Source organism: Fundulus heteroclitus, unplaced genomic scaffold (genome assembly GCF_011125445.2).
Source record: "Fundulus heteroclitus isolate FHET01 unplaced genomic scaffold, MU-UCD_Fhet_4.1 scaffold_534, whole genome shotgun sequence".
In the NCBI taxonomy this organism is placed as follows: domain Eukaryota; kingdom Metazoa; phylum Chordata; class Actinopteri; order Cyprinodontiformes; family Fundulidae; genus Fundulus; species Fundulus heteroclitus.
In genome coordinates, this window is record NW_023396961.1 from 3,004 (window position 1) to 10,458 (window position 7,455).

Below are 7,455 nucleotides of genomic sequence, written 5' to 3' on the forward strand. Positions count from 1 at the left end.
ATGGTTGTTCAGAAACAGGGCAGACAGGAGCAAGGTGGTGGCACAGGGGTAGTGCGCGCGACTCATTTACGGAGGCCTCCCTCCTTGACGTGGCCAACCCGGGATCAACTCCTGCTTCGTCGAACCTCTGTCACATATCTTCCCCTTCTCTCTCATAAACCTATTTTCTGTTTGTCCACTTTGAAACAAAGGCTGCAGAAAAGAAAAAAGAAAACGGCAGGCAAATCCAGAGTCTAGGTAAGGTCCACAAATTAGAAAGTTAGTAGGAGTCTGACTGGGAAATCCAAGAAACACGAAATAAGGTCTTGACAAGGTAATCAGCCCTAAAGGATCGCTGGACATTTACTAACTAGAAGATGTGTATGCTAGAATATGCTTTGATCCAAAACCTTAAATTGTAGCTCTGGCTGTATGTTTATTATTGTTGTCCAGCTTGAATGTGAGCCACCAAGTCTAAAGTATTTTGCTGTACTACTCTGTAATTAGTGCCAATCATCCTTCCATCAACTTTGCCCAGCTTTCTAAGGCCACTGTAGGAAAACATTCCCACAGCCCATTGCTGCTGCCACCATGTTTCACTTTGAAGATGGTGTGTTTATACTATTTAACACATAACCGTTTTCATGTCAGCCATAAGGTGTATTTTAGTTTAATATGACTGGAGTAACTCTTACCTGTGTTTACAGTATCCCTACATGGCTTGTTGGACATTTTTAGGGCTTTTTTTTTTCCCCAACAATGACTTTCTTCTTGCTCTGCTTCCATAAAGCCCAGATAAGTGGAGTTCATGATCTGTACTTAATGTAGCTGGAAACCATAGCTTTTAATAAGGGGTATCAAAGTAAAAGGGGATGAATATAAATGGAGGCAACATTTTTCAGATTTTTATTTTTAAATAAGAAAAAAACAGGATTTCTTCCACTTCACATTCGTGCATTGCGTTATTTAGTTTGCGGTTGCAATGTGGCAAAATGCGAAAAATCCTGTTATGTGTGTAAAATAAGAGCATTTCAAACTATGCTCAAATTGAATGATGGAATGGTCTCTTTCGGATTGCTCGGGGACGAGCTGATAATTTCCCCCTGATTAAATAATCAGGCTTGAGTGCACCACAGAGAGACTTTGTCTTGATATTTACATATCTACACAATCTGGGTCATCGTAAACAAAATGAAAATCCCGTTGCACATGTGGTGAAGAGCTGATTGTTTTTTCAGAATAGAGGGAAGGGGAGGTGGATAAAACTTGGACGTTTAAAATTTTGAACAACATTTAGCTGTAATGAAACAAATTGGATGTTCCCACTGGCACACATGCACCGAAGCATTACCCAGGGCAAACAGTAGCCTTTACTTCCTTATGCCGGCTGACAGAGGAAAAACTCCATTTTAGCCATCACAACCCCCTGCCAGGCACTGATGACTGTTCACACAGTGACACATAAGCTACACCCTATTTCCTATTAATAAGAAGCGACCCCCCCCCCCCCCCCCCCACACACACACACACACACACACACACTCTTGCAGCTCACGACAGCAACAAGGTGACAATAGTTTTCCACAGACTGCAGTGTCACTAATTTTAACAATTATTTAAAACGGTGTTGGAGACAGAAGGTGTGCCACAGAAAGTTCTCCATCAACCTGACAGGGTTTTTCCAAAAGCAGCGTGAAGCATTTAAAGAGCCAACGCATGTTTGAGTAGGACAGTGTGCAGCAGGAGGTTGCATGGATGTAAAGCACTACAATTGGCCGTCCCAGATGGTCGATTGCCCCATAGCTGGTGGGAGGGCTACAGCCCTTTATCTATAGCAGACGTTAGGTCTTAATATTATCTGCAGAGTCTTGCTCCAAGCCCGGGGCCCTCTGGGTTGAAGTTTCCAGAAAAGAAACAGCAGACTGTCCCAGGGCAGGAACTATTCCATGCCTCTCGTCAGTCTTTTTTTTTTTTTTCTGCAAATGAAAAGAAAAGACCTCACTGACATGTAGGCAGCTGTCATTCTCACTATGTTCTCTTGGCAAGCATTTTACCAGTAACTCCCTCTCACACATATCCAGGAATCCTTCCACACTCTGATATGCACTAATTCCCCGGCATGGCTTCTTCCTCCTTTGTGGACTGAAGCTGGTCCAAAGCATCAGCAGTATCGGAGGGGCTTACAGAGGAAGAGAGTAAAAATCACTGTCGAATGAGGAGGTCTTGTGTTCAAGAATGACATGGAGAAACAAAGAGAGACCAGAACACAATAATTTAGAGCTTTCGTAATCAAAGTGCTGCCAACTCGATAATACTCCGCTCTAATCTGTTTCTGTCATCTTTTCTGGACAAAGGTAACAAGGGTTACTGCTCAATTTTCATGTCAAAACTTTATGTGTTTTAAGCATGGACTCTGCAAAATTAAGAGACTGTAAGATGGACAGATGGAAAAGGTATACAATGAATTATGGGAAACGGATGGAAGGATAAATTAGTAAATGTGCTTAATGGGCAGAGAGATGCATTTATAGACAAAAACTACAACATTTAGACAATGTGACAGGAAATAAAGTCTGGAAATGTAAATATGTTTTCTTCTTTTGCTTTATTTTTCTATACTTTCCCAGTCCTGGAAAATAGTTAGACAAAATTCCAGCCATTTCCAGACAGCGTTGGAACCCTTAGTAACTGTGAGATGAACTGAAACAAACCAAGTTGTGATGCCAGACATGGGAGGGCTGAATGAGTAACCAGTGCAGTGAAGAGCTGTCCTCCACAAAAAGCGACGGCGAGGTCTAGATTTAGGACAACGAGGCTGCTGTTGTAATTCTTGACAGTGTCCTTCACAATGGCACCTTGTTACTACTCAAATCTCCAGGAAGCCGTTTTTCAGAGCAGGCTGGGCGAGCGTCAGTGTGTGTTAGAGTCATAGCGAGTAGGGGTGATTCTTTCATCCTTTGACCCAGATTTGAGGCAAAAAATGAACAGGGGACATAAGAGACGTAGACCTCCCTGCGGAGCTGGGGTCATATGCAACCTGAGCAGAGAAGCACACCGGCACGGCCGGTCGAGCAGATAACACTATTAGGCATGCACACAATTCACACAGACATACAGATCACATGTTTACAATAATGCCTGCATTCTTCCATGCTATCTTTCTCACTTATGGAAATAAAAAAAAAAGGTGTTCCACATCCAAATTCTGTTAGACACACTTCTCACAGCTCCTATGACAGGCCTATTTTTATGTATGTATACACAGTCAATGCATTTCAATAAGGGAACACATAAGGATGCCTACATAGACGTACAGGATGGAATATTTCCAACACTGAAGTATGAAGACTGTCCTAAATATATTATTTACAGCAAGAAATTCCATTCTGATTCATGATGAGGCACCTGGCATTGTTGAGTATTTTTCAGAAATATAGAATTGTGATTTTATTGTCATTTTTTATTGAAAATATATATTTTTTAAAAAGTAAAAGCAGTGGCAGAAAGACTGTTGTTGAAACTTACCATCGTGACCCGCTAAACTGAAACCCATGTCTCCCTCACATTGATTCAGACAGGCAGATTGTATCAGAGATCCCTGCAAAAAAAAAAAGCACAGATGAAATACTGATTGGTAAAACGGCAATTTATAAAGCTGGAGAAACATTTTTTGTAAGTTGAATCCACATTGAGTGAAGTTTAACCCCCAGAATGAGCAGAATTACCAGTCTCATTTCAATACAGATAGGAAGCGAACTAGCCAGACCCTGCTATTTTAACAAACTAGTCTCTATGCAAAGATTGTAAGCAGAGTTGAGAAGATGTCAGGGAAGCGTTGTTAGGTAATTATAGCAGCTTTCTCAAAACCCAGATAACCCTATATGGGAGTAGAGAATGCTGCACTGAAGAAGAGCCAAGGCAACTAAATGTTTTGAACAACAGCATCTTGATGTTTATTGTTGAGTAAGTCAGCATAGGACACAGTCCTAATAATGTAGGGCATGCTGAACTCATAAAATGTAGTGAGAATTTTAAGCTTACAGCTGGAACTGTTTTTATTTCTTCACATTGATCTGAAACATGTTTATTACAATTCAATTGAGTTTATTCATATGGATCCAACATGTGCTATCTCAAGGCACTTTTCAAAGTCATTACAGTTAAATTATAGAGACAGACTGGTTAAAATCTTTCTAAGGACACGCAGCAAATTGCATCGAGTCGCTGACTGCTGACTGTTATCGAGTCATTGAGGAGAATTCACTCCTCCTGGACGAGCATTTAGCATCAAAACAATTTTTAGATAACAGGCAGGTATGTTTCTAAGCACAACTTTATTAAGTCGACATGTGGTCTGTTGTACTGAAACATTTTTTGTTGTATTTTCATAGAAATCTATTGAGAATTAATACACTTTTGAATACTCTGTAATTGAATTGTTCATTTTTGACACAGCCACAGAAAAATAAAAGCCAAGTAGAGACAAAAAAAAATGGAATTTGAGAGAAAAGAAATTAATAGACACGCTCACACACAACTAAGCTTTCCTAAATGAAATTGGCACTGCGACACTGCAGACACTATGTGGAACCCAGCAGAGCTGAAATAGAGCCCAACTCAAAGAAAACACGCCTTATATTCTTCATTATATTAGTGGGTATTTATCCACCTCTCCACAAAGCAGTGGCTCTCAGTTTCGTTCCATCCTGAAACGTCCTCTGAAGTCCAGGGATCTATCTCACTTGGTGCTCTTTGGTGCAACCGGCCCAATCTGCGCTGAAGGTGAGAATAGCAGCCCGTCAAATGAGCACCACACCAAGGCAGTACTGGTGTATTTTATGCCTCAAACCCCTCTGACAGACTTTTGCATCATCACTACACCCAATAAGCTTTAAAGTCGGGTAACCCGTTCTAAAGTTGAACAATACGGTGCTGTTATGACCTTACTTGGTGGCTCAGAGGATGACCATTAAAATCCCACCTGAGTGATCAGATCACAGTTACCCATTTTACATGCAAATTCACACACAGAACATCATGGATTGGGCTGTCAGCTGAACAATAACCTGTTCATTAAAATGTCGACAGGCCTTTCTGTAACATCACACAGCTTGAACAGCTTTATTATTCAGACGCCAATACAGCTGAGATTCACGGTTTGGTAGCACACACCCTTATTAGTTGACACAGATAGAATGGTAAATGGACTGAACTTATATAGCGCTTTTCCAGTCATGCTGACCACCCAAAGCGCTGTACACTATAGCCACATTCACCCAGTCGCTCTCACTAACGCACACACACATTTATACACCGAGACGCAGCTCGGTAGGCAACTTGGGGTTAAGTGCCTTGCCCAGGGGCACATCGACATGTGGCAGGGGGAAGCTGGAATCGAACCCACAACCCTCAGATTGCCAGACGACTACTCAACCCACCAAGCCACAGTCGAAGGAATAGAAGGAATAATAGTAACCGGATGTTCCACATGTTGAGATTTTGAAGTTTGTAGGACTCATTTTACTATGCAGTGAGCTAAGAAAATTAGATTTGCTCTAAGAATTACAAAAAGTAAGTTACATAGTGCAGAAAAAAAGAACCCTGACTCATATATCTCCCTGATATCAAATCCATAAATTTTCGACTTCTAAGATAAATTTTAAGATTATGCAAACACAATCATATCTTTTTTATTTTAATACAGTGTCTTGAATGGGTTCTAAATCATAACAGGGCAAGTGTCCACACATTAAGGTTTAGCCAAGGGAGTAAATTGTTCTCCAATCTCTGGTTTCCAAGAACATTTGTGATTTTCTATGGCCACTGGGCTGTCTGCATTGTTTCCTCTCAGTAGATACAACTTAAATTTGATGTAATAACCTGCAGTGAAGTCAGTGTGGCTGAAACGGTCCTATGAAGAAAAATAAATTGCCCTTGTATGAAAGGCAGTTGTTTCCAAAGCAGGAATATGAGAGATACTAATTGATTAAACACAATCATAAACAATTTGAAATAAAGGTCAATGCATATTTTAGTTTGTTGAAGGGAGAACTAGAATTATTTCAATATGGGATACTATTAGGTTTATTGAGAAATTTTCAGGAACAAAACACAAATTCCTTAGAGCCCAAGGGTAAAATTGCATTTGCTATGACCAGGATGCACCACAAACACAATACTGGATTTGTGCCAGTGTAAAATATGGTCGCTCCCCTACAACCAGATGGTCCCTCACTTCTGACCACCATCCTCCTATTTCTCGCTCAAATCTTTCTCCCTCCAACAGCCTCCCACGTCCCCCTCAGGTTGGGTAATAGCTAAGCGCTGTCATTTAAGAAACTCAACTTTGTGCCTTAACCAATTCTGCGGTCACATAAAAGAGAAAAATATATATATATTTTTTTTTTCTGGGAAATGAGTGACAGTCTTTGGCCAGGCTACTACAACTACTACTTATGACCACCGAAATCCCTTAAGGTGCACTTCTTGTTAGAGGTGACAAGTCAGCTTGGAAAAGAAAGCCATTACCCGAGAAGAAAGGTATCTGACAGCCTCCTGCCGGTATAGATTGAAACCAAATACAATGGCTGCAAGCAAAGTAGTTACTCTGGGAAATCTAATAGTGCCATTTCCTTTGCTTTGCTGATAATTCGGGTGAAGTTTTCTTTACCTTTTGTTGAGAAATGTCTTTTTTTTCCCCTTCAGATTAGAAGAACATATTTTTTTTGCAGTCCATCACATTTTGAAGATCAAAGATCAGTCAACACATAGGCATCTTACATCATTCCTATAACATTTAATTTCAAAAACTAATAAAAAAAAAGGAAAAGAAATGGCTCCTGACCTACTTAGTCATTTCAGTCGTCCTTTAACCCTGCTCCCGTCTCACAATAGAATGGTGAAGCCTGGGAGATTGACCACATGGTTTGGGCCTGAGCTGCAATGCACAAGGGCAAGGGAGAAAGAGGAAAGTTGTGGGTGTTCAGAGGAATAAAAGTCCCTTTCTTCTCCTCCCTTGCCTCTTTCTTTGAGCCAGAACACAGAGTTGCCACGGCGATGAGGTTGGTCCGTCTCACACGGCGTGGTCTGGGAAGAGCAGCAGCTTGCGTTGACATTTACTAAGGCCAGAGGAAACAGAGACAATACAGCAGGGAGACACACAGACACGCACACACATCGAGCAAGGGAGAGGAGACTGCAAAGCGTTTGAAAATGGCAGGTGCATGAAAGGGGATGGGATAAACTGTGACACCTGAAAAAGCTCAGGGTGGACACAGATACACGCAGAGAACTGGCGTTCTCTGTGTTTATGTAAACCTTTTATCTTTTTTCTCAGTCTTCAATCCTGCCCAACTTCTGTCCCTGCCCTCCTTTTCATTTGGCTCTCATTTATACTCTGCCAGTGAGTTGGGAAGCCAGCGTGCAGTTCTGTCCTAATCACATTTACAGCCAAAATCCTGCAGAAAACTAGTGCAA

The 7,455-nt window shown here is 41.2% G+C and overlaps 1 long non-coding RNA gene across 1 annotated transcript; it reads right to left on the bottom strand.

The window, feature by feature from the left end:
- Positions 1–2,773: 2,773 nt before the first annotated feature.
- Positions 2,774–6,914, bottom strand: LOC118561026. Its single transcript, XR_004929730.1, has 3 exons — positions 6,824–6,914; positions 3,505–3,577; positions 2,774–3,016 (listed from the first exon to the last, which is right to left on the bottom strand). It is a non-coding gene; the product is annotated as an uncharacterized LOC118561026 (long non-coding RNA).
- Positions 6,915–7,455: the final 541 nt, after the last annotated feature.